The sequence below is a fragment of the Rhinoraja longicauda genome, chromosome 3, assembly GCF_053455715.1.
Source record: "Rhinoraja longicauda isolate Sanriku21f chromosome 3, sRhiLon1.1, whole genome shotgun sequence".
Classification (NCBI taxonomy): domain Eukaryota; kingdom Metazoa; phylum Chordata; class Chondrichthyes; order Rajiformes; family Arhynchobatidae; genus Rhinoraja; species Rhinoraja longicauda.
The window spans coordinates 25,730,498-25,756,144 of record NC_135955.1 but is presented as its reverse complement, the minus strand read 5'-3'; the positions used below and the strand labels follow the sequence as shown (position 1 = coordinate 25,756,144).

Here is a 25,647-nt window from a genome sequence, read left to right as displayed (position 1 = left end):
TGCTGGAAATATTCAGGGATCAGGCAGAGATCTGCAGATAGAGAAACAGAGATACTGCTTCCAGTTGGTGACCCTGTACTAGAACAGGGAAAGGTAGGAAACAAATTAGTTTAAGCACCAGCAAACGGTGGAGGGGATGGGAGGATAGATAGGTCAAAGAGAATATCCCAAAGCGATAATACTGGACAGTAACATATTGGAGATTGGATCCATCGGCAATCATTTTTCATGCACAAATTTTGTATCACAGTGTAAATTGTGAAGAGGAGTCCCGACCCAAAACGTCACCTAGCTTTGTTTGCCAGAGATGCTGTCTGATCTGTTGCAGTATTGTGGGATTGAAGGAGCGCAGTGGTTCAAGGATGCACTGTCTGAGAGTACGGTTGAAGCAGGGTCGATGATAACATTTAATGTGTCTAAGATGAGCACTTGTGTTGCCTAAGTGGAGAGGTCTATGGACCAAGTGCTGCAGGAAGGGATTCATATGGAAGGGTGCCAAAAGTCATAAGATCATAAGTGATAGCAGAACTAGGCCATTCGGCCCATCAAGCCTACGCCATTCAATCATGGCTGATCTACCTCTCCCTCCTAACCCCATTCACCCCATAACCCCTGACACTCGTACTAATCAAGAATCTATCTCTCCCGTAAAAATATCCATTGACTTGGCCTCGACAACCTTTGTGAAAAATAATTCTACAGATTCACCATCATCTGACTAAAAAGATTCCTCCTCATGTCCTTCCTAAAGGAACGTCCTTTAATTCTGAGGCTATGACCTCTAGTCCTAGACACTCCCACAAGTAGAAACATCCTCTCCACAAGTTAGTGTGAAGAGTTGGGCTGAATGGCCTATTTCCATGCTGAAAGACTCTACGACCCACAACCACCTTCTCTTTGACAACTAAAGATGGACAATGAATGCTAGCCCTGTCCGCAAAGCTCAGATCCCAAAGATTGAATAAATAATAAAAATAACAAAATTCTACTCTTGTCTTATGACTTCTTTATGCCTTGTTCTCTTCAAATGTGGCAATCGCCTCACCTGCCACAGTCTTCCCTGTATCACGAGGCCACACCAACTCAGCCTTCACACCAGGGCTGCACGGTGGTACAGCGGTAGAGTTGCTGTCTTACAGCGTCAGAGACCCGGGCTCCATCCCGACCACGGGTACTGTCTGTACGGAGTTTGTACATTCTCCCTGTGACCGTGTGGGTTTTCTCCAGGTGCCCCGGTTTCTTCCCACACTCCAAAGACATACAGGTTTGTACGCTAATTGGCTTGGCAAAATTGTAAATTGTCACTAGGATAATGTTAGTGTACGGGATGATCGCCAGTCAGCGCCAACTCGGTGGGTTGAAGGGCCCGATTCCACACTGTATGTCTAAACTAAACTCTTAAAAGAGGCTTCTTGTTTTCTACGTCTGACCTGACTTGGTGACCTGAAAGAAGTTCACAGCTGTAGAGCTGCTCTGTGCTGGTGAAAGGCTCCAGATATGTCAAGTATCTCTTCACGGTCCTTCATCAATAATTCTAAGGCACTGGGATAAATCATTTAACAAAGACACCTTGTGTAGAAATTTGGCTTTGATCATCAGAACTCCCCTTGTAAATCCCCACTCAATATTTGTTGACTTGAATTCTACACGACTGTCTGTCTGAGAACACGTACACTCGTTCAGAAGTCGAAGAGATCTGCACATCATCAGTTTTAGGTTTATTTCAATGAGGGTTAATGGCAAAGATAGAGGATACTTGAATAATCCTAGGGTGGGATTCCTCTGACCAATGACTGCAATGCAGCAAGGTCTTTGCTTAGAAGTAAACATAGACAAACAGGTGCAGGAGCAGGCCATTTGGCTCTTCGAGCCAGCACCGCCATTCAATATGATCATGGCTGATCATCCAAAATCAGTACCCCGTTCCTGCTTTCACCCCATATCCCTTGATCCCGTTAGCCCGAAGAGCTATATCTAACTCCCTCTTGAAACATCCAGTGAATTGGTTTCCACTGCCTTCTGTGGCAGAGAATTCCACAGATTCATAACTCTTTGGGTGAAAATGTTTTTCCTCATCTCAGTCCTAAATGGCCTACCCCTTATTCTTAAACTGTGACCCCTGGTTCTGGACTCCCCCAACATCGGGAACATTTTTCCTGCATCTAGCCTATCCAATCCCTTAAGAGTTTTATATGTTTCTACAAGATCCCCAATTTCATGTTTCTATAAGACCCCTAATTTTATCTGTTTCTACAAGATCACATAAGATCACATTCACAAGGAACTGCAGAAAACTCAGTCCTCTTCTCAATCCCTTTCACTAAATGATATATTTTAAACTTGTCACCACAGTATGCACGCGACTCTGACTATTTTTTTGATAAGGTGCAACATTACTGGGTCAAATTCAGTGGGGAGCTTGTATTCCCTTTGGGAGTAGAAGATTAAGAGGGTACAAGAGGGTACTTTTTTTGTTTCATCTTAAAGGATGAAAAGATTTGAAAGGGTTAGACTGTGTTTGAATTGAATAGTGGAATAGCCTGTAGTCTGAGATAAACTATTTTCTCTGTTAGGGAGGCAAGGTCCTTTATGCAAATATTAATGGTTAATATTAGATGGCACATCTTCAAACACAGGCCAATGGAAACTCCTGCACCTCCATCCTCAAATGTTGGGGAGTTAAGGAGTGAATCGAACCTTATGAATTGAGAATGATTGATATTAAAGTGACAGGTAGGTGACAGATATGATGCAGTTTGATTGTGTTCGAATTGAGTAGTGGAATAGCCTATAGTCTGAAGATGGGTTTTGACTCAAAACATTACTCATTCCTTCTCTCCAGCGATGCTGCCAGTCCTGCAGAGTTACTCCAGCATTTTGTGTCTATCTTCAGTGGAATAGCTTCAATGGGCGGGCTCACCTCTTCCTGTTTATATATTCCTGTTGTGTGTTCTTGTAATTTATTCCCCCTCATGACCAAGACTCTATCTGAACTTGCTCCTTTTGCTCTTGGCTCAAGAATTGCTATTTTCACTCACAAGCCGTGGAGATAATACTTTGCTCTCAATCTCAGCATGACAGCAAACACTGAAATATATTTTTAAATCTTGCATTTGCGTTATATTAGTTTAGTTCCACGGTTTCCGGTTTGCACACTTCCACTAGGAAAGTCTATACCTAGTAATGGGAGGCCATATATCAGTCGTATTGTAGGATATTCATCATCCCCAAGTCTAAATCTGCAATTTCCTACCCAAAATAAGATCAAACGCTAGAGAAACAAGAACATACTGTTTGGCTTCCTAATTGCTTGCCGAGTCTGTACATCCATTTTCAGAGATTTCTGTACAAAGGCATTCAGTTTCCTCTGAACATCAACACATTTCAATCTCGCACCTTTTAAACATATTTTGCTTTTCTGCTTTCTTGACTGAAGTGGGAAACTTTACATTCTTCCATGTTATACACCGTCTTCCATATTTATATTCCCCTCAAACCTCTCTACAGCTTTCTCACAGCCCCACATTGTGACCTAAATTTGTCCCATCTTTAATATACTTGTTTGCAGATGAGACAAAATGGAAATTCGTAGCAATTTGACGTACAAATAGAACATTCTGGAAACAACCCACAGTTTAAGTGTCAATTGGAAAGAGAAACAGAGTTAATGCTGAGGACTTGTCATCAGAACCTCTGAAGAATCTGATGAAAGGCTTTTGACCTGAAATGTTGACTTCATTTCTCTTTCCACAGATGCCTCCTGACCCGCTGTGTGTTTCCTATGTTTTTTGCTTTTTAAAAAGTTTTGACGTGATATACCTAGTCTCATGAAATCTGCAGGGAAAGGTTCAGGTGGAGCTGGCAATCTTGGCCTGGAGAACCAACAATGTTCAATGTGCAAATATTGGGAATATTAAATCTGAAGAATCTTTAAACTGTTAACTACTTTTAGAATGAAAGGAATTCTGCAATTCCTCAAATGTTTTATGTCCTTATAAGGGGAGCACACAGGTAGAGCTGCTGCCTTCACACACCAGAGAGCTGGGATTGATCCTGCCCTTTGGTGTTGTCTGTATGAAGTTTGTACATTCTCTCTGTGACCACATAGGTTTCTTTAAAGTTCTTCGGTTTCCTTCCATATAACAAAGATGTGCGGTTTTGTAGGTTAATTTGCCTCTGTAAAATGCCCCTTGTGTGTAGCGAGTGGATGTGAAAGTGGGACAACATTGAACTAATGTGAATGGGTTATTGATGGTCGGCGTGGACTCGGTGGGCCAAAAGATCTATTTCCATGTTGTATCTTTCAATCAATCTGGTGCTTTAAGTCCTTACGACTAATTCCTAACAGAGGACAATAATTATTTCAAGCACAAAAACTGCCAAGCATTTCTTGCTGTTTCTGTTTTCATTCCATTCCTATTTTGGTTAAAATATTGTTCAGCCTCAATATGTAATGCTGAAAATAGGAACTGATGTTCTTAAGTGGCCTGGTGTGTAATGAAGGAATATGGTCATAGTGAATGAACAATGGTTTTAACTGCAGGGACTCTTAAATTGGCTGTGAATATCAGTCTTTGATCTATTGAAACCATGTTGTAAATGTGACTATGACATGCACCAGTACACCTCATGTATCAAAGGCAGAATGCCTTAATAGGGCATTATATAATGCATCCGCACAAAAGTGTGAAGCTTTGGTTATGTTTTACATAACTCTTGACAGCAAAGCTCTTATATCAACATTACATTTTGCACAATAACTCTTGATTATTCCTACACCATACACAAATCTGTGGTTTGAAAAAAGGAGCCAGGAAATCAACAGTGACAATGCATGTCTGCTCCTAACACCAAATGTGGTACAATCTCTGCCTTCAACTTCATTACTGTTGAGGATTATCAGGCCTCTCCCCTGAAATAGACCATTGAACTATCTTTGAATGGACTTTATCTTGCATCAAATAATATACCATTTATCCGGTATCTGTACACTGTGGATGGTTTGATTGCGATCATGTCTAGTCTTTTTGTTGACTGGATGGCACGCAACAAAAAAGCTTTTCACTGCAACTCGGTACAAAAATAAACTGAACTAAATATAAATCCATGCAACCAATGTCTTTCTAACTGGTTACAAAGGGGTTGCATGATGAAAACACTGTCATATACAGCACAAAAATTGTTAGAATTTTTCAGTGTCAATCTCAAGTTACTCTTATCCCTTAATTCGAAGGCACCATACCTAAGGTTAGTACACTGGAGATTTGAAAACATAACCTGATGCTGCCCCAACTCCACATTCTGCTGATGGTCAGCCAAGACGCCAACATTGCATTGTCAGCCGATCATTTAACAAGTGGGCTTTTAAGCTAACTATCAAAGTGGCAATGGAACAATGTGGACCATCCCTTGTATGACCAGCGATTTGTTTTCTAACTGTATTTTGCACTAATATCATGCTTTTTTGTGCAGTTGTTTTTTACACCTTCTTGTAGAATTTATCTTTTTGTGTGCTGTCCTGGTCTATGTGTTTGCAAAGCTGCTGTAAGCATTTTTTTTTCTTCTACCGGTACCTCACCGCACGACAGTAAACTTGATTCCCAGTTCTCAACCAGGCCTCGCCTTCCCTCAACATAATAACCATACAATAAGGGGGAGGACCACATCTATGACTGCTGGCAGAACTAGTTGCCACTTGTACACAATGCACAACTGATTTCATTAGCTTCAACTGAAGCTATTGGGCAGAGGAGAGAACAAACTGCAACGGATCTACCAGGAGACCCCTGGATCGTTGGCCATCCTGGTCACACCACACTGAGCTTCATTCCGCACATAATATTGAATATAGCATGTGCAGAAAGTTACAAAAAGTGGCATGTAACAAATTGCATATGAAAGGTGATTCATGCTTTTTGCTGCTTCTTTGCTATTTGTGCTCAGGTAGGAGTCACTTGAATCCAAGGATCTAATTTTGGTGAAGTTATTGACAACAGGGAGATATCTGAGAAAAACAAAATCATATCACCTATTATTAAAAATAGCAATTTTGCTCCTAGAACTTATGAACTTATCAGAAGAACGGCGTTGAAAGGGAAAGATAGATCAGCCATGATTGAATGACGGAGTAGATTTGATGGGCCGAATGGCTTAATTCTGCCACCAGAACTTATGAACTTATAATTTTGATTAAATAGCAGCAGCCATTCAACCATTTAACTAGAAATGAACAGCATGAAGAAATAGATACAATATTCAGACTCTGTCATAATTGGTATGTTGGTTCTGCACTTGGTAGCTACATTTATCACTTTTACACAATCAGTGTTGATAACCACCTGAAAAGAACGGATTGACAGTCTCACGAACAGTCGCTGACTGTTGGATACAGTTAGCGGAAAAGGTCAGTGGGAACCACTTGGAGGAGTAGGCAGGAGTACTTTAAAAGAGTAAACAATAAAGACGTGGTTATAAACACCTCTCGTGATCAGGACTTAGCAAAGACTTGACAGCTAATGAAGCACAATTAAGTATAGAAAACATAGCAACAAATTTGCAAACAGTAAACTTCAGCAACTATCAGTGTGGTACTTCATAGCTGGTCTGTTCTTGTTGTTGGTTGACGGTTAAATATTGGTCCCATGATACCACAGATAATTCCACTGCTCTTTGTCAGAAAGGTCCCATGGGGATATTGAATATTCACCTTGGGGTGCAGATGGATTCTGAACTCAAGTTCTCATCTGAAAGTTGAAAGAAACAGGGCAGCATTCACTGAGCATCAACCAAGAGTTTTGCCTTCGTATTTTGCAAGGACAGGCCGGAAGGAAAAGAGATGCTGCAGTTTCTAGCTGTTTAAGCATATAACCATATAACCATATAACAACTACAGCACGGAAACAGGCCCGTTCGGCCCTACCAGTCCACGCCGACCACTCTCTCTGACCTAGTCTCATCTACCTGCTCTCAGACCATAACCCTCTAATCCCCTCTTATCCATATACCTATCCAATTTACTCTTAAATAATAAAATCGAGCCTGCCTCCACCACTTCCACCGGAATCCCATTCCATACAGCCACCACCCTCTGAGTAAAGAAGTTACCCCTCATGTTACCCCTAAACTTTTGTCCCTCAATTCTGATGCTATGTCCCCTTGTTGGAATCTTCCCCCGTCAACTCTGTCCGTCCCTCTTAAAATTTTAAAAACCTCTATCAAGTCCCCCCTCAACCTTCTACGCTCCAAAGAATAAAGACCCAACCTATTCAACCTCTCTCTGTAGCTTAAGTGCTGAAACCCAGGCAACATTCTAGTAAATCTCCTCTGTACCCTCTCCATTTTGTCGACATCCTTCCTATAATTTGGCGACCAGAACTGTACACCATACTCCAGATTCGGCCTCACCAACGCCTTGTACAATTTTAACATTACATCCCAACTTCTATATTCGATGCTCTGATTTATAAAGGCAAGCATATCAAACGCCTTCTTCACCACCCTATCCACATGAGATTCCACCTTCAGGGAACAATGCACAGTTATTCCCAGATCCCTCTGTTCCACTGCATTCCTCAATTCCCTACCATTTACCCTGTACGTCCTATTTTGATTTGTCCTACCAAAATGCAGCACCTCACACTTATCAGCATTAAACTCCATCTGCCATCTTTCAGCCCACCCTTCCAAAAGGCCCAAGTCTCTCTGTAGACTTTGAAACTCTACTTCATTATTAACTACACCACCTATCTTAGTATCATCTGCATATTTACTAATCCAATTTGCCACACCATCATCCAGATCATTAATGTAAATGACAAACAACAGTGGACCCAACACAGATCCTTGGGGTACTCCACTAGACACTGGCCTCCAAACTGACATACAATTGTCAACCATTACCCTCTGGTATCTCCCATTCAGCCATTGTTGAATCCATCTTGCAACCTCACTATTAATACCCAACGATTTAACCTTCTTAATCAACCTTCCATGTGGAACCTTGTCAAATGCCTTACTGAAGTCCATAAAGACAACATCCACAGCCTTGCCCTTATCAATTTCCCTGGTAACCTCTTCAAAAAATTCAAGAAGATTAGTCAAACATGACCTTCCAGGCACAAATCCATGTTGACTGTTTCTAATCAGGCCTTGTTTATCCAAATAATTATATATATTGTCCCTAAGTATCTTTTCCATTAATTTTCCCACCACAGACGTCAAACTAACAGGTCTATAATTGCTAGGTTTACTTCTAGAACCTTTTTTAAACAAAGGCACAACATGCGCAATGCGCCAATCTTCCGGCACCATCCCCGTTTCTAATGACGTTTGAAATATTTCCGTCATAGCCCCTGCTATTTCTGCACTAACTTCCCTCAATGTCCTAGGGAATATCCTATCAGGACCTGGAGACTTATCCACTTTTATATTTTTCAAAAGTGTCCGTACCTCCTCTTCTTTAATCCTCATAATTTCCATCACTACTCTACTTGTTTCGCTTACCTCACATAATTCAATATCCTTCTCCTCGGTGAATACCGAAGAAAAGAAATTGTTTAATATCTCCCCCATTTTTTCCGGCTCAGCACATAGCTGTCCACTCTGACTCTCTAATGGACCAATTTTATCCCTCGCAATCCTTTTGCTATTGACATATCTGTAGAACCCCTTGGGGTTTACTTTTACATTACTTGCCAAAGCAGCCTCATATCTTTTTTTCGCTTTTCTAATTTCCTTCTTAAGATTCCTTTTACATTCTTTATATTCCTCAAGAACCTCATTTACTCCCTGCCGCTTATATTTATTGTATATCTCCCTCTTTTTCCGAACCGTGTCCAATTTCCCTGGAAAACCACGGCTCTTTCAAATTATTATTCTTTCCTTTCCACCGAACAGGGACATAAAGACTCTGTACTCTCAAAATTTCACCTTTAAATATCCTCCATTTCTCTATTATATCCTTTTCATAAAACAAAAAGTTCCATTTCACTCCTTTTAAATCCTTTCGCATCTCCTCAAAATTAGCCTTTCTCCAATCCAAAATCTCAACCCTTGGTCCAGATTTGACCTTCTCCATAATTATATTGAAACTAATGGCATTGTGATCACTAGACCCAAAGTGCTCCTCAACACATACCTCCGTCACCTGACCCGTCTCATTTCCCAACAGGAGGTCCAACACTGCCCCTTCTCTGGTAGGTACCTCTACGTATTGCTGCAAAAAACTATCCTGCACACATTTTACAAACTCTAAACCATCCAGTCCTTTAACAGAATGTGATTCCCAGTCTATGTACGGAAAATTGAAATCACCCACAATCACTACTCTGTGCTTACTACTAATATCTGCTATCTCCTTACATATTTGCTCTTCCAATTCTCGTTCCCTATTTGGCGGTCTATAATACACCCCTATAAGTGTTGCTAAACCTTTCTCATTTCTGAGTTCCACCCAAACAGCCTCCCTAATCGAGCCTTCTAGTCTGTCCTGCCAAAGCACTGCTGTGATATCCTCCCTGACAAGCAATGCAACACCCCCACCTCTTGCCCCTCCGATTCTATCACATCTGAAACAATGAAATCCTGGAATATTTAATTGCCAATCGCAACCCTCCTGCAACCATGTTTCACTGATCGCCACAACATCATACTTCCAGATGTCAATCCAGGCTCTAAGCTCATCCACCTTTCTTACAATGCTCCTAGCATTAAAATATACACATTTAAGGGACCCATCATTTCTTATTCTCAGTTTATTTATTTTCACTTCTTTCTCTCCTACATATTGGGTCTGAGTGTTTCCCTTTTCTGCCTCCTGCCTCACACACTGGCCTATTAGCTATCTGTGTTTGAGTCCCTCCCCCCAACCGTACTAGTTTAAAGTCTCCGCAATTACCTTAGCAAATCTCCCCGCCAGGATATTGGTTCCTCTCAGGTTCAGATGCAGCCCGTCCTTTTTGTACAGGTCATACTTCCCCCAGAAGAGGTCCCAATGATCCAGAAACTTAAATCCCTGCTCCCTGCACCAGTTCCTCAGCCACGTATTTATCCTCCACCTCACTCCATTCCTATTCTCACTATCGCGTGGCACAGGCAGTAAGCCTGAGATTATTGCTTTGGAAGTCCTTTTTTTTAACTCTCTTCCTAGCCCCCTAAATTCTCCTTTCAGGACCTCTTCCCTTATCCTACCTATATTGTTGGTACCTATATGTACCACGACCTCTGGCTCCTCTCCCTCCCCTTTCAGGATATCCTGGACACGCTCAGACACATCCCGGACACCGGCACCAGGGAGGCAAACCACCATCCGGGTCTCCCGACTGCGTCCACAGAATCGCCTATCTGACCCCCTCACTATAGAGTCCCCTATTACTATCGCTCTCTGTAACTCCTCTCTATAACCTCCTCACTCTCCCTGACCAGACGGAGGTCATCAATCTGCCGCTCCAGGTTCCTAATACGGTCCCTTAGGAGCCCCATCTCGTCGCACCTGGCGCAGATGTGGATGTCTGGAAGACTATCAGACTCCCAGATTCCCCACATCCGACACCCAGAACAATAAACTGCCCTGGCACTCATACTCCCCAAACAAAGCCCCGTGCTCGGTTTCTAAACCTACTGCCCGGCCGCTGCTCCAACCGCTCCAACCGCCCACCCAAAAGAACTGAGTGATCTCCTGGGAGAGGCGAAAAACCGGATTAAAAACCCAGGCCAATTTGGGAGAAAAAAATCCGGGAAATTCCTCTCCGACCCCAAGCTAGGCGATCGAAACTTGTCCGGGAGATCACACAGGTCTTACTCCTTACTATCCCCACACAATACCTATCTCCTATCTTCATCCTCGATCACCGACGACCAGGGCTCAAAGCTCTAGAATTCTCTCACTAATGCTCTCCAACCTCTTCACCTCTCTCTCTCTCTCTCTCCTCCTTTAAGAGCCTCTCACTTTGACTCAGCTTTGGGCCACCTTTTCAAATGTCCCATTGAGATATAGAACAAACAAAAACAGCACCCTTTGGCCCACCATATCTATGCCAATCATCAAGTCCATATTTTTACTAATCCCATGGTGTACCTTCTATGGGTTAACAGTTCAAATGTTCCACTAGATACATCTGAAGTGTGTGAGACAACCTGCTTTCACCACCTACTCAGGCATCATGTTCCATATCACAACCAACCTCTCAGGTGAAAACAAAATCTGCAGATATCCGTATGTATCTATGTATTTCTATGATTTCGCCAAAACGGTAAACCATAGCGCCACAATTTTTGCGCCACCTTAATCACCACTCTCACGGCCACTGCTTAGACCAAGTTTTATTTAAATCGGTCTTATATATTTTAAGTTAGAGACATTTTAAAGTTCAAAAATCTCATTTCTAAAGACCTTTTTCCAAAGGCTGCTGTGCGTATGACGTCACCATAGGGCACGCACGGCCTCTCTCTTCACTCGCACAAGCAAGATGGACGCCGTTAGCGGAGCCGTCCGCCCGCAATCAGGGGCTCCCCTCTCCTCTCGCTTCTCTCCTCTCCCCACACCCCCACACCCCTACACCCGGGGGACACTCCGAGCAGGAGGGAAATGGTTGGACTGATGGTCCACTCATCCTTCCCTTCCATCCCTTCAACCCACGGCGTCCTCGACTCCCCGCTATCGCCCGGGCCCAGCACCCCGCACCGTTACCGCACACAAGCCGCAGCGGGCAGCTTCTCCTCCTCCTTCAGCGGCCGCTGAGGGGGTGCGGGTGGGGGGGGGGGGGGGGGGGAGAGCAGTGTGGGGAGGACGGAAGAGTGGGGCTGGGGAGAGTGGGGGTGGTGAGGAGCAGGGGTGGGGGGATGGGGGACAGTTGGGGGTGGGGGGCAGGGGAGGGTGGGGGGAAGAGAGAGTGGGGTGGGGAGAAGGGGGACAGTGGGGGGCAGGGGAGAGTGGGGGTGGGGAAGAGGGGAGAGTGGGGGGAGGGAGTGGGGGGAGAGAGTGCAGGTGGGGGGATAGGGGGTGGGGGGGAAAGGGGGATGGGGAGAGTGAGAGTGGGGGTGGGGGAGAGTGGGGGTGGGGAGGACGGAAGATTAGGGTGGGGGGGAGAGTGGGGTGCAGGCAGGGAGAGTGGGGGTGGGAGGTGGGGGTGAGGGGAGGGGGGAATAGGGGTGGGGAGGGGGAATGGGGGTGGAGACAGGGCTGGGGGGAGTGGGAGTGGGGGCAGGGGAGGGGCAATTGGGGGTGGAGGCATGGGAGGGGCAAGCGGGGGTGGGGACAGGGGAGGGGCAAGTGGGGGTGGGGTAGGGAGGATTGAGTGGGTCAGTGGGGGGAGGAGGGGGGGATAATGGGGATTGAGTGAGGGCCTTGAGGGTGCTACACAAATACGAGAGGCTTTGGGTCCATGGCTCATTCACTCACACTCTCTCCCCTTCCCTGACCACCCTCTACGAGGAATGGGCCCAATGGGACAACTTGGTCTAGTCTATATACTAAAACTCTCGTTTGTTTGTTCCTGAACTACAGCCAAAACGGTACATGATAGCACAACAATGTTAGGAGAGGGGGAGAGGGTGGGGGATGGGGAAGGGTAGAGGAGAGGGTGCTGCACCAATGCAGGTTTGGGACCAACGGGTCCACTTGGTTTAGTTATATATAAATAAATATCCTTTGCTATTGAGAAGAGGCCAGTTACCGATGTACACTAGTTAATGGTGTACACTGGTTAATACATACAACAAAAAGCAATGACTTTTGATTTTTACTGTAATTGAAAGCATGATAGCAGGTGTGCCTCAGGTAGATGCAGAAGAGCTTTAATTGGAAATTAATAATTCATGAATATTGTTACTGGGACTAAAAGGCAGAAAAACTGCTGGAGATTGATGGTAATTAATATCGGCATAAGGAATCAGTCATTTAAGACTAAGGGGAGGAAAGATATCTTGAGAGACACAGATGCTGAAATCTTGAGTAAAATACAAAGTGCGGCAGTAACTCCGTAGGTCAGGCAGCATCTCTGGAGGAAATGAATAGGCAAAATTTCAGGTCAGGGCTCTCCTTCAGACCGAAGATAAAAAATATATTCTGTTGCAAGCCTTTGTAAATCTCCATCCTGGAAGCCAGTGTTTATACTCAGGGCCGAGGTTCATAAATTCTTCTGACACTATGTGAACTGAGGATAGAGGAATAAGACAGGAGGTGATGATAGAGTTGCTGCTTTACAGCGAATGCAGCGCCGGAGACTCAGGTTCGATCCTGACTACGGGTGCTGCACTGTAAGGAGTTTGTACGTTCTCCCCGTGACCTGCGTGGGTTTTCTCCGAGATCTTCGGTTTCCTCCCACACTCCAAAGACGTACAGGTATGTAGGTTAATTGGCTGGGTAAATGTAAAAATTGTCCCTAGTGGGTGTAGGATAGTGTTAATGTACGGGGATCACTGGGTGGCACGGACTTGGAGGGCCGAAAAGGCCTGTTTCCGGCTGTATATATATGATGATGATGATGATGATATTATTGAATACCAGAGTAGACCTGAGGGGTATTGCCTACACACGCTCTTATTTCTTGTGTTCTTGGACTGCTTAAGTTGGGAGAGGAAGCATGAATGCTACTTTTCAAACATCCTTTTAAATGAAACATTGGAAGGTGACAAATATTGCACACGTATTTAATTCCAATAATCTCTTGCATCATTATGGAATATGACAACGTGCAAAAGTAGTCCATACAGGACATCCCATGGTGCCTTATTACCAGACAATTACACTGGAGTACAGTCACTGTTATAATGTCGATGAACACTGATGGAAGATTTACTCACAGCAAGCTCAGATAGCAAAATAAATGATCAATTGTTTGAGGGATTAAAAAAGTGTCTGTGATCTTTTACATCTACCCAAACGAGTTAGAAGGCTTTGCTTCATCATCTCCATTCAACAATGGTGCCTCTTACAATGCAATAAATCCTCACAAATCCTCCAAGCTAGAAATATAGCATCTGATTATGAGATTTATGATCAGATCTTGATACTCTACAACACTCAATAAAATAATATTTGATCAGTGACCCCTATTTTGCTTTTCTCCATATCTCATGTCTCTATCTGATGATATCCATCCGTATTCATGTGCTGCTCTAAAAGCCTCTTAAATGCCACCCACCGTATCTTTTCATCCACTACCCCGGCACCGTGCTCCAGGCACCTTCCATCATATGTGTAAAAACCCTGACCTGCACATCTCCTTTAAATGATCTCCGTCTTACCTTAAGGCTCTGCCCTCCAGTCTTTGACATTTCAATCCTATGCCTCTGATCATTTTATAAACGTCTATCAGGTTTCCCCTCAGCCCCTGACGCTCCAGAGACAAACAATCCAAGTTTGTCCAACCACTCTTTATAGCTAACACCCCCTAATCCCAGCAGTAAACGTACTCTGCATCTGTTTTGATGGTGACATTGTTACATTGCCATTTGCTGTAGCTTGCTTTGCTCACATTGATCAAAGGGTTAATGGGGGAAGTTAGAGAGTGATAATACAAACATCGGAGTCTCAAAAGATACAGGGCTGATGGATGTACCTTACTGCGCTAATGGAAACCAAACAACGGAATCAATATCATGGACAGATGACCTACAGTGGGGCAGGCTGAATCTAATGCATAGTGAGTTAATTCAAGTTGTAGAATTCAGTAGAGTCCTGAAGAGCGTAATGTTATAGAATAGAAGGAGATGTTGTTGCTCATTTTCATTGGACCTCGATATAACAGGCCACAGTCAGAGAGTGGATGGAATGTTATTAATCTCTCTCTACTGCAGAATGAGAGAGCAATGTTCAACTGCACTGTGGTTCCCCATGTAGCAACACACTGGCACATTGTCAAAGAAGTGCAGAGAATGAGGAATTGTATCAGTGTTTGCAGGAAACCAAAATTGTTGCTACTTTTTGAGAAAAAAAACCATTTGGCCTAACTAACCGGATTCTCATAAATGAATCACTGCAATTCGAGGGGACAGGGGAATTTCAGTTAATTAATGAAGCAATTTCTGGGAGTTTGGAGGTTTTAGCAAAGTTATGTTTCTGCACAGTTTGAGCTCTCTCCTGGGACTTGATAAACAAAGTAATTCAGTTATATTTAAACTTTACTTAAGTGGAGCTTAAAGGAAATAAAGGACAATAGAAAGCCTCTGGCTTTGGTAGCTTTGATATTAACAGTTCAGGTCAACAAAGCAACCAATGTTCAAACAAATATTTGGATTGCTTGTTTTCAGGGAAGATATGAAGTTAAATCCTGCATCCATTACCCAAGCTTTGGTCAACTCTGTGTCAACTTTGCCTTTTTACGATAGATGCACTTGCTTGGATGACATTAGTTTTCTCTCTTGATGTCACCTCAACACTTGTAAGAACCCCAAAGTTATTTTCATCCAAAGCTACAACTTTTTCAAAACACCAGACAATGAGTTGCAGTTCCTTTTTTAATGAATGACACAGACAAAAGTAGGAGGTTTTGTTATTGATATTGGAAAGACTGGGCTTATATTCACTGGAGTTTAGAAGGATGAGAGGGGATCTTATAGAGAAGTATAAAATTATAAAAGGACTGGACAAGCTAGATGCAGGAAAAATGTTCCCAATGTTGGGGGAGTCCAGAACTAGGGGCCACAGTCCAAGAATAAAGAGGAGGCCATTTAAAACTGAGGTGAGTAGAAACTTTTTCACCCAGAGAGTTGTGAATTTGTGGAATTCTCTGCCACAGAAGGCAGTGGAGGCCAATTCACTGGATGAATTTAAAAGAGAGTTAGATAGAGCTCTAGGGGCTAGTGGAATCAAGGGATATGGGAAAAGGCAGGCACAGGTTACTGATTGTGGATGATCAGCCATGATCACTGTGAATGGCGGTGCTGGCTCAAAGGGCCAAATGGCCTCCTCCTGCACCTATTTTCTATGTTTCTATGTTAATGTAGCCACAGAGAATATTGTATTAAAGGATCCCCTGACCAAGAAAAGCATAATATATTTCATGACAGTTCAGCAAGCATTTTTCATATTTTCTAACAAACCACTCAGTAGTTCCATTGTTTTTTCTCTGCCTGGCCTCTCAACACCAGTGGTGCAGCGGTACAGTTGCTGCCTTACAACACCAGAGATCTGAGTTCGATCCTGATTACGGGTGCTGGCTGTACGGAGTTTGTATGTTCTCCCTGTGACCGCATGGGTTTTCTCCGGATGCTCCGGTTTTCTCCCACATGCCTAAGTAGGTTAAATGGTCTCTGCAAATCTTTTCCTTGTGTAGAATAGAACTAGTGAATAGGTGATCGCTGGTCGACGTGGACTCAGTGGGCCTAAGGGCCTGTTTCCATGCTGTGGAGGAGGAGTTCGAAGGAGAAAGGGAGAAGATTCTTACTATTTATTCCCTCATCTATATACTAAAACTCTCGTTTGTTTGTTTGTTTGTGATCGAACTACAGCTAAAACAGTATGCAAGCCAAATGTGCATACACGTTGCGCTACATTCATGTGTGAAAAACTATTATTGCCAACAGTCTGTAGTTCTTGGACTACATGTACAATGCCAGGCCTATCATGAGTATATTCTGCTATTTATAGAAAGGTTATTGAACAGAGATACTTTTTGCAACACAAAGAAAAAAATGTTTTGTTTTGTTTCTTCTATTTTGCTTGTCCCTTACACATCCCAATTCTCTTGGTATTGAATAAAAGAACAATGGTCATAAAATGTATGACTAAGTTATGAAGAAGTAGTTGATATATGCGACTCGACTAAGCATACGGAAGTGCTTGTTGAAGTAAATTCGCACATTAACTGATAATCAGCCCAAAAAGGTGGTAATTTGCTTTTCTGCTGTGTTTTATATTTTAAACGCGTCTTAATTAATGAATATAGTTATATAATCTTGCACTGAAATTTAACATTTACTCATTACAGTTCCACCACTGATTTTCTGGCACTCTTGGTTCCAGAGCTTTGCTGGTTTATCCAGCCAGCTATGGGGATAGATGTGCTGGCTCCAGCTGGGCTGGAGTTCCAGAGCCCCGGCCGCAGGTTGCAAATTAAACCCACCGATCGGCCATGGAAGTCCCGATGAGGTCGAGATTGGCTGCCTTGCCCAGCCTGGGTGCCACATTTTCGGGGATACTTCCAGGGCGCGGGGGATTTCTCGCGGAACCTCTAGCGGCCGAATTGACAAATTGCAATTACCCACTGTGTTGCGGAAAAATGTGAGGTGAAATCGGAATGGCGGAAATGAAATAAGAAAGAGGAAACTTTCCGCCAAATTCGGAAGGGGTGGGTTGGGTGCCCCTGGTTTCCACCCACATCGCAAAATGTGCTTGCAAGTAAATTGGCTGCTGTAAATTATCCCTTTCATGGAAGTTAATGACAGAGAGAATCATAGGGAAGTTGACGGGGTTTTAGGGGAGAGAATTCTGTAATGTTGCAGGAATATAAGAAAAAGGGAAAGAAAATCAAAAAGAAACTGTTGATGCTGAAAATCTGAAATAAAAATCTGGAATTGCTGCAAACCCTCGGCAGGTCAGACAGCATTTGTGGAAGGACAAACAGAGTTAATGATCCGGGTTGAATACTCCCTCTCAGGATGGCGGGGAATGGGGCTAATGCCATTGTTCTCTTGAGAGCCAGCCCAGACTTGATGGACCAAATGGCCTCTGTTTTATCAGAGATATGCCAATTAGGTGCAATAAGAAATGGACTTGGACTTCATCCAGGAAGGATATGGTGCTGCCAAACCTGGAGCGGCGAGTTTTATTTTTGGCCTACTTTGAGCGAGGTGGTGGTGGTATAAAAACATCTGATCACTGACAGGACAGGACAAACAGGAAGAACCATTGCAAAGGGCCTGGAAAACACAGTCCTCATTTGTTTTCGACCTTGACCCAATTTGTTCCGATGATTTTTTTTCCAAAATATTTTCCGAAATCACACCAGCTAAAGACAATGAATATGTTTAATTTCACAAACAACATGCCAAGCGAATGCCATCACTCTGTAGTGCCAGCACAGTGTACAGGCTACTTTCTCAGCTATTTTCCACCAGTACCCCAATGTTAACAAGTGATTAAAAAAGGGCCATATTTATGCCAGACCAATGGGCGGCTTCAATGTGGCAAATCCGACTTCAATGGATTCTGCATTTCACAGTGCAATGTGGGGACCTTATTGAAACTTACAGAATAATGAAAGGCATAGAGTGGAGTAAAATAACCGCAGATGCTGGTACAAATCGAAAGTATTTATTTCACAAAATGCTGGAGTAACTCAGCAGGTCAGGCAGCATCTCAGGAGAGAAGGAATGGGTGACGTCTCGGGTCGAAATCCTTCTTCAGGCATAGAGTGGATGTTTCCACTGGTGGGAGAGTCTAGGACCAGTGGTCATAGCCTCAGAATTCACGGACACTCTTTTAGAAAGGAGGTGAGGAGGAACTTCTTTAGTCAGAGGGTAGTTAATCGGTGGAACTCATTGCTGTGGAACTCATGACCTCCACTTGGCTGTGGAGGCCACGTCAGTGGATATTTTTAAGGCAGAGATATACAAATTCTTGATTAGAACTGGGGTCAAGGGTTATGGGGAGAAGGCAGGAAAATGGGGTTTGGAGGCAGAGATCAGCCATGATTGAATGGTGGAGTAGACTCGATGGGCTGAATGGCCTAATTCTACTCCTATAACTTGTGAATCGTGCAGTCGACCTCGGCCCTCCTTGGATTAACAGCCTGGACGTTTGCAATCAAGACTCAGGGTTGGGGTGATCAGCTAACCTGAGGAGAGCAGGCTACCCATTAGGCCATGGCTAGTGCCAGTACAACAGCAGCTCAGCTGGTGTCTGGGAGCTCATACTTTGCTGTGCATTCTGTTTAGAGGGACTGGCCTGCGTTGACACAGAAGATGCAGGGCAATCTAGCGCAGCCAAAATCAGGTCACGCAGCCTCATGGGTTTTGGGGTGACAAAGTGAACCACAAGCATGACTGCAATGTGCCAATAGGCTTTCAATCAGTTCATCCACCTCCACACACAAACTGGCAAGGGCAGCATCTGGTACCCGCGCCTTGTGTGAGCCCAGTGAAGACATTTGGCTGTAAGTTATGTAAGAAAATAACTGCAGATGCTGGTACAAATCGAAGGTATTTATTCATAAAATGCTGGAGTAACTCAGCAGGTCAGGCAGCATCTCAGGAGAGAAGGAATGGGTGACGTTTTGGGTCAAGAACCTTCTTCAGACTGATGTCAGGGGGGCAAGTTATGATCACAATAGTTTTTAATCCATAAGTTTTGGAAATTAAAATCTGTAGAAAACTTTAACCTAAACGGTAGAAAAACTGATAGCTGACTGTAAAATTCTGCAAAATGGGATGTGAACAATGCAACATTAATCCAAAGTATGTTTCTTTTACTTTGAGAAATGGCCGCAGTTTTGGCCAAAATGTTTAGAAAGGATGTTGAGGCAACAGGGAGTGGTTCAGCACTGACTCTAGGAATTTCCCTGTTCTGAGGAAATATAAAGGATGTGGGAGACAGAGATAGTTTTCATTCCAATGGGAAATTTCTTTATGCTACGATACGATAGAACTTTATTTATCCCCGGAGGGAAATTGATCTGCCAACATTCAGAAAAAACACAAAATACATGAAACATGAAATTAAAGTGATGAGTGGAAAGGATTTGGGATGTGCAAATATATATTTTTTTGGGGGGTTGGGAGAGAGAGGGGAGTCAGTCTACCCCACAACAGAAGGGGGAGGAGTTGTAAAGTGTGATAGCCACAGGGAAGTAGAATCTCCTGTGGCGTTCTGTCCAGCATCTTGGTGGAACCAGTCTGTTGCTGAAAGTACTCCTCAGGTTGACCAGTGTGTCATGGATGGGGTGAGCTTTATTGTCCAGGATGCTCCACAGTTTGAGGAGCATCCTCCCCTCCAAGACCACCTCCCATGAATCCATCCCCGCCCCCAGGACGGAGCCAGCCTTCCTGATGAGTTTGTTGATCCTATTGGCGTCTGCAGCCTTCGCCCTGCTGCCCCAGCACACGGCAGCGAAGAAGATGGCACTGGCTACCACCGATTGGTAGGACATCTACAGCTCTTACTGCAGACGTTGAAGGAGCGGAGCCTTCTCAAAAAGTACAGGCGGCTCTACAGGTCCCTTCTTGTACAGGGCCTCTGCGTTCCTGGACCAGTCCAGTTTACTGTCCAGGTACACTCCACGTTATTTGTATTCCCTGGTAAACTGCACATCCACACCATTGATGGGGACAGGGGACAGGGGTGTTCCTCTCCTCCTAACGTCCACCGTTAACTTAGTCTTGTCTGTAGTTGAGCTGCAGGTGATTCAGCCAACACCACTCAACAAAGTCGTTGACTACACCTCTGTATTCAGCTTCCTTCCCCTCACTGATGCAGCCCACAATTGCAGAGTCATCTGAAAACCTCTGCAGGTGGTAGGAAGTGGAGTTATATCTGAAGTCCAAGGTGTCGATGGTGAACAGGAAGTGAGAGAGGACCGTTCCCTGTGGGGCCCCTGTGTTATTCACTACCATGTCGGAGACACAGTTCTGTAGCCTGACATATTGTAGCTGGTGATCCAGGACCCAATGGAGCATCCACCCACATCTTCGTCAGTTTGCTCCCTAGCAATGCAGGCAGGAAGGTGTTAAAAGCACTGGAGAAGTAAAAAAATGACTCTCACGGTGCTTCCCGGCTTATCCAGGAACGATGGAGCAGCTGGACGATGGCATCCGAGCCTCAGCCCCCATCTATGTTTTAGTAAGCAATTACAGGCATTTACGCGGTTTAATACAGGCATTTAAAACCATAAAAGGATGGAACAGAATAGATAGATAGACATAACAGATTTAGCAGCAACTCAGAGCCGTCCCGGCACAATGATTAGTCCAGAATATTAAATACTGGACCAAGTGTGGACACCATTGGGCCCAAACCTCTCTTGCATTGGTGCAGCACCCTCTCCCCTCCCTACCCCCTCCCTCAACTCCCCCCTCCGCTCCACCCCCCCTCCCCCTCCCACCACCCTCCCCCACCCCCATCCCCCACCCCTCCTCCCACCCTCCACCCCCTCCTCGCCCACCTCTCCCCCTCCCTCCTCCACCCCTCCTCCCCCCTCTTTCCCTCCCCCCTCCTTTCCTCCCCCTCCTCCCTCCCTAGGAGATAGATTTAAACTTTAAAATGTGAATAACTTTAAAAAACATAACACCGATTTCAATTAAACCTCTTCCATTAGCACCAAAGGAACGACGGTGAGTAAGGTGGGGCCTAAAAATTGTCGCTGCATATCGTGTACCGTTTTGGCTGTAGTTCAGGAACAATCAAACAAACAAACGAGAGTTTTTAGTATATAGATTTTGCACAAGCTGAAGGCATTCCTGAACATGTGACAGCCAATGAGTGGAAAATGTGGAGCTAATTTTTGCAATAGTAAGCTCCCCAATGACAACACTGTGATAATGACCAGGTAATTTGTCTCAGAATTGCTAAATGAGGGATAGATATTGACAGGGTGCCTGGGAGAACCCACCTTCACTTTGGATTGGCACTATAGGATCTCTCATCTCCACCCAAGAAGACTGGAGGTGCTTCTCCCAAAGAGTTACCATCAGTGCCCTGGCAAATATTCATCATTCAATCAATTTAAAAAAAAAATCAGGTTATCGATATTTTACTGTTTGTGACTACTTGTTGTGGACAAAAACAACTTTGCTACAGATTCTGGAATAGTTTACTGCATATTCGTGATGGAACTTGATATAATCTCAAGAACTTAAAACAATTTGCACCAAACAAGCCAACACTTCTACCCTATCAACAATTTCTCGTCACAGTCTTGTGGACCCCCCTCAACCTCACCCTCATTAACATCGGCAACCCCTCCCTGGTCGAAGAGACCGAATGAACCCAATTGAGGCGAACAAAACTCAAGCTGGCCCCAAAAACCCGACTCACAGCCCTCTCTTCCTACGGAGCCCAACACCACCCAGGAAACATACCAGCCCTCCCACAACCAGGGTAAGGAATCGGTTTCCTAAAGACAGGGTCAACCAAATATTCCCCATCAATGTAAATATGGGACATTATATCCCAACTTAAAGGGAATTTCCTTAAGTATGGATGGGAATAAAGGACTGTGTGGACATTTTGATGTACAAATCACATAAAATCTACAGCAGAGAGAAATAGCCCATTCAGGTCCAACTTGTCCCCAAAAGCTTTTATGACTCATATATCTTTTTTCATCATCAAATAAAGTGGCATTACCAATAGCTTCTTTCTCCTTGTGTGCTGTTTTAACTTCCCCTTAAAATGCAGCTGTGCTACTTGCCTCAACCACTCTCTGGGATAACAAGTTGCAGGCTCTTGCTATTCAATGGCTAAAGAGAAATGGTAAATTGGAAATATTTGCATGGTGCACTGATGTATTAAATGTCATGCTCAATGAATGCATGCGTCCTCCTGACTGCTTAAGTCAGCCAGCACTCTGACCCTATCAAATGCCCCAATTGATGACTAAACCCACAAATATGTTTATTGTTGATCGCAAAATTGCAAAATTCCAGCTGCACTCTGCATGGCCAGGAAGCAAAGAACCAGTAAAATTCCAGAATGAAAAGATTCAATGAGAAGCCACACAATTAATTTTCTGTTCAATTAAACAAATAGTTAATGAGCAATCAGCCTCATTATTGCTAGTATCAATCAAAAGCGAAAAAAATGCTCTCCCTGTTGCCCTGGTAAACTGGAATCAACAATATCTAAATCTGTTCACAAAATGCTGGAGTAACTCTAAATCTGTAGTACATTACAGTCCAAAATAGTAGTTACAATTTAAAGGCATAATGTTAATCGAATCTTCAAAGCAGCATTTGGCAATGAAAACATCAAAGGTTTCTTTGAGACACAAGGAATTGCAGATGCTGGAATCATCATATCATATCATATATATACAGCCGGAAACAGGCCTTTTTCGGCCCACCAAGTCCGTGCCGCCCAGCGATCCCCGTACATTAACACTATCCTACACCCACTAGGGACAATTTTTATTTTTTTTACATTTACCCAGCCAATTAACCTACATACCTGTACGTCTTTGGAGTGTGGGGAGGAAACCGAAGATCTCGGAGAAGAAAACCACGCAGGTCACGGGGAGAACGTACAAACTCCTTACAAATCTTGAGCAAAACACAATGTGCTGGTGTAACTCAGCAGTTCAGGCAGCATCTGTGAAGGGAATGGATACGTGGTGTATCAGATCAGATACACCTTAGTTGATCAATTTGGTTGATCTGTTCATTGCTACATTTTTATCCTCAGCCACACTAAGTTTGGAACACTTAACTTTCAACCAATTGTTTGAATCACAACTTAGTGGCAATAAAACCTGCCCATCTTCAGTAGATATCCTCTCATCTTGCTGCCTTAAACCAATACAACTAACATTTATGTTGTGTTTTTAACATGGTAAGATGTCCCAAATTGCTTCATTTTTGGTGATGTCAAACAGAATACGATGTTGAGTCATATCAGGAGGGTTTTAGGAATGACGAGTAAAAGCATTGCGAATGATTAAGTTTAAGGCAGCATCTAATGGGGAAGAGATCGCAGAGCTGCATTCTCTGGGATTGAATTAGATAAAGGAAATATCTAATCAAAGTTTTCAGAATATTATGGGAATCTTTTAGGTTTGATTGAGAGAAAAAAAAATCTGGTTGACGATACTAAGATTAGAAGACAAAACCTAAAAATTAGATTCATGAAAAGTGAATCGAAAAAACACTTTTAGACAGAGGGCAGAAGTTTAGGGAGGTCTACTCTGGTAAACTCAATGTATATTAGGTCAATATGTACTTTAAAGTTTCTTTGCTTTGTATTAAACAAAGGTAATTCAGGCAAGAAGAAATCTCAGCTTTACCTTACTGAATGGTAGGCCAAGCATAAGCCTCCTAATGTACCCGAGTGATTGTCCAAGATGAAGTATTGAGTGACGACATTTCAGAGCTTACAACTGGTCAGATCAAGCCCAATGACCGAGCAATGGAAACTGGCAACAGAAAGGCATGAAAAGACTTTGAATTAATTAGAGAGAGTGTGTCTGTCGTGTCTGTCTGTCTGTCTGTCTGTCTGTCTGTCTGTCTGTCTGTCTGTCTGTCTGTCTGTCTGTCTGTCTGTCTCTCTCTCTCTCTCTCTCCTCTCTCTCTCTCTCTCTCTCTCTCTCTCTCTCTCTCTCTCTCTCTCTCTCTCTCTCTCTCTCTTCTCTCTCTCTCTCTCTCTCCTCTCTCTCTCTCTCTCCTCTCTCTCTCTCTCCTCTCTCTCTCTCTCTCTCTCTCCTCTCTCTCTCCTCTCTCTCTCTCTCTCTCTCTCTCTCTCTCTCCTCTCTCTCTCTCACACACACACACACACACACACACACACACACACACACACACATTTATACCAAGCCAATTAATGTACAAACCTGTACGTCTTTGAAGTGTGGGAGGAAACCGAAGATCTCAGAGAAAACCAATGCAGGTCATGGGGAGAATGTACAAACTCCTTACAGACAGCACCTATAGTCAGGATCGAACCCGGGTCTCTGGCACTGTAAAGCAGCAACTCTACCTCTGCCCAACTCTGCTGGTCTTGATTTCTGATCAAAAATCATATTCACATGGCTCTGTCAAACTTTAGAAACATAGAAAATAGGTGCAGGAGTAGGCCATTCGGCCCTTCGAGCCTGCACCGCCATTCAATATGATCATGGCTGATCATCTAACTCAGTATCCCGTACCTGCCTTCTCTCCATACCCCCTGATCCCTTTAGCCACAAGGGCCACATCTAACTCCCTCTTTGTTTGATAATTGCTCTTAAAATCGACTTATGACAATCTATTTGATGCAAGGCCTTGTATTCATGGAGGTTTTATTACTGCTATGAAATGGAGTGATGCCTTCTTGTTGTTACTGTCCCTCTTGAGCTAATGTATTGAGATTCCATTTAATTCGATACATTAGTTCAATTTGACAATCCCACTGTTTATCCTCATGCCTAATCAACCAGCCTGCAAAAACCAAAAAGATAATAAACACAAAATGCTGCCAGAACTCAGTGAGTCAGGCAGCATCTGTGGAGGGAAAAGGGGAAACAATGTCATTTGTCTGTCTCCAACATCATCTGTCCATCTCCCTCTGCAGCTGCTGCCTGACCTGCTGAGTTCCTCCAGCAGTTTGTATCTTTTTGCCCCATATTCCAGCATTTGTGTCTCCACTCAAACCTGCTACCTCTACTGCCAAGGAGGACAATGGTTGAGGTGCGTGGGTGAACTGGCACCTATACGTTCCCCTCCAAGTAGCACACCGTGTTGGCCTGGAAATAAAGTGACCTAGCATTGCTGCTGGATAGAAATCTTGGAACTCCTTCCCACCCGATGCTGCAGGAGCCTATTCACCAGGGGAGTCGCAACAATTCAAGATGTTGACTCACCACTGGCATCTCAAGGATTATTAGAGGATGGACAATAAATCCTGGGCGGGGCCATTGATGCCAAATCCCCCAAAACAAAGTAAAGGGGGTCCAGAACTACAGAAGGTCAGAGATCTCAGAGAGTGTGGACGAGGTGACAGGGTCAGTAGAGCGGCATAAAGCA

The 25,647-nt window shown here is 43.8% G+C and overlaps 1 protein-coding gene across 6 annotated transcripts in view; it reads right to left on the bottom strand.

Moving 5' to 3' along the window:
• Nucleotides 1-25,647, bottom strand: part of LOC144590181 (A-kinase anchor protein 2-like) — a 387,659-nt gene that overhangs the window by 31,613 nt on the left and 330,399 nt on the right. The window lies entirely within an intron of this gene.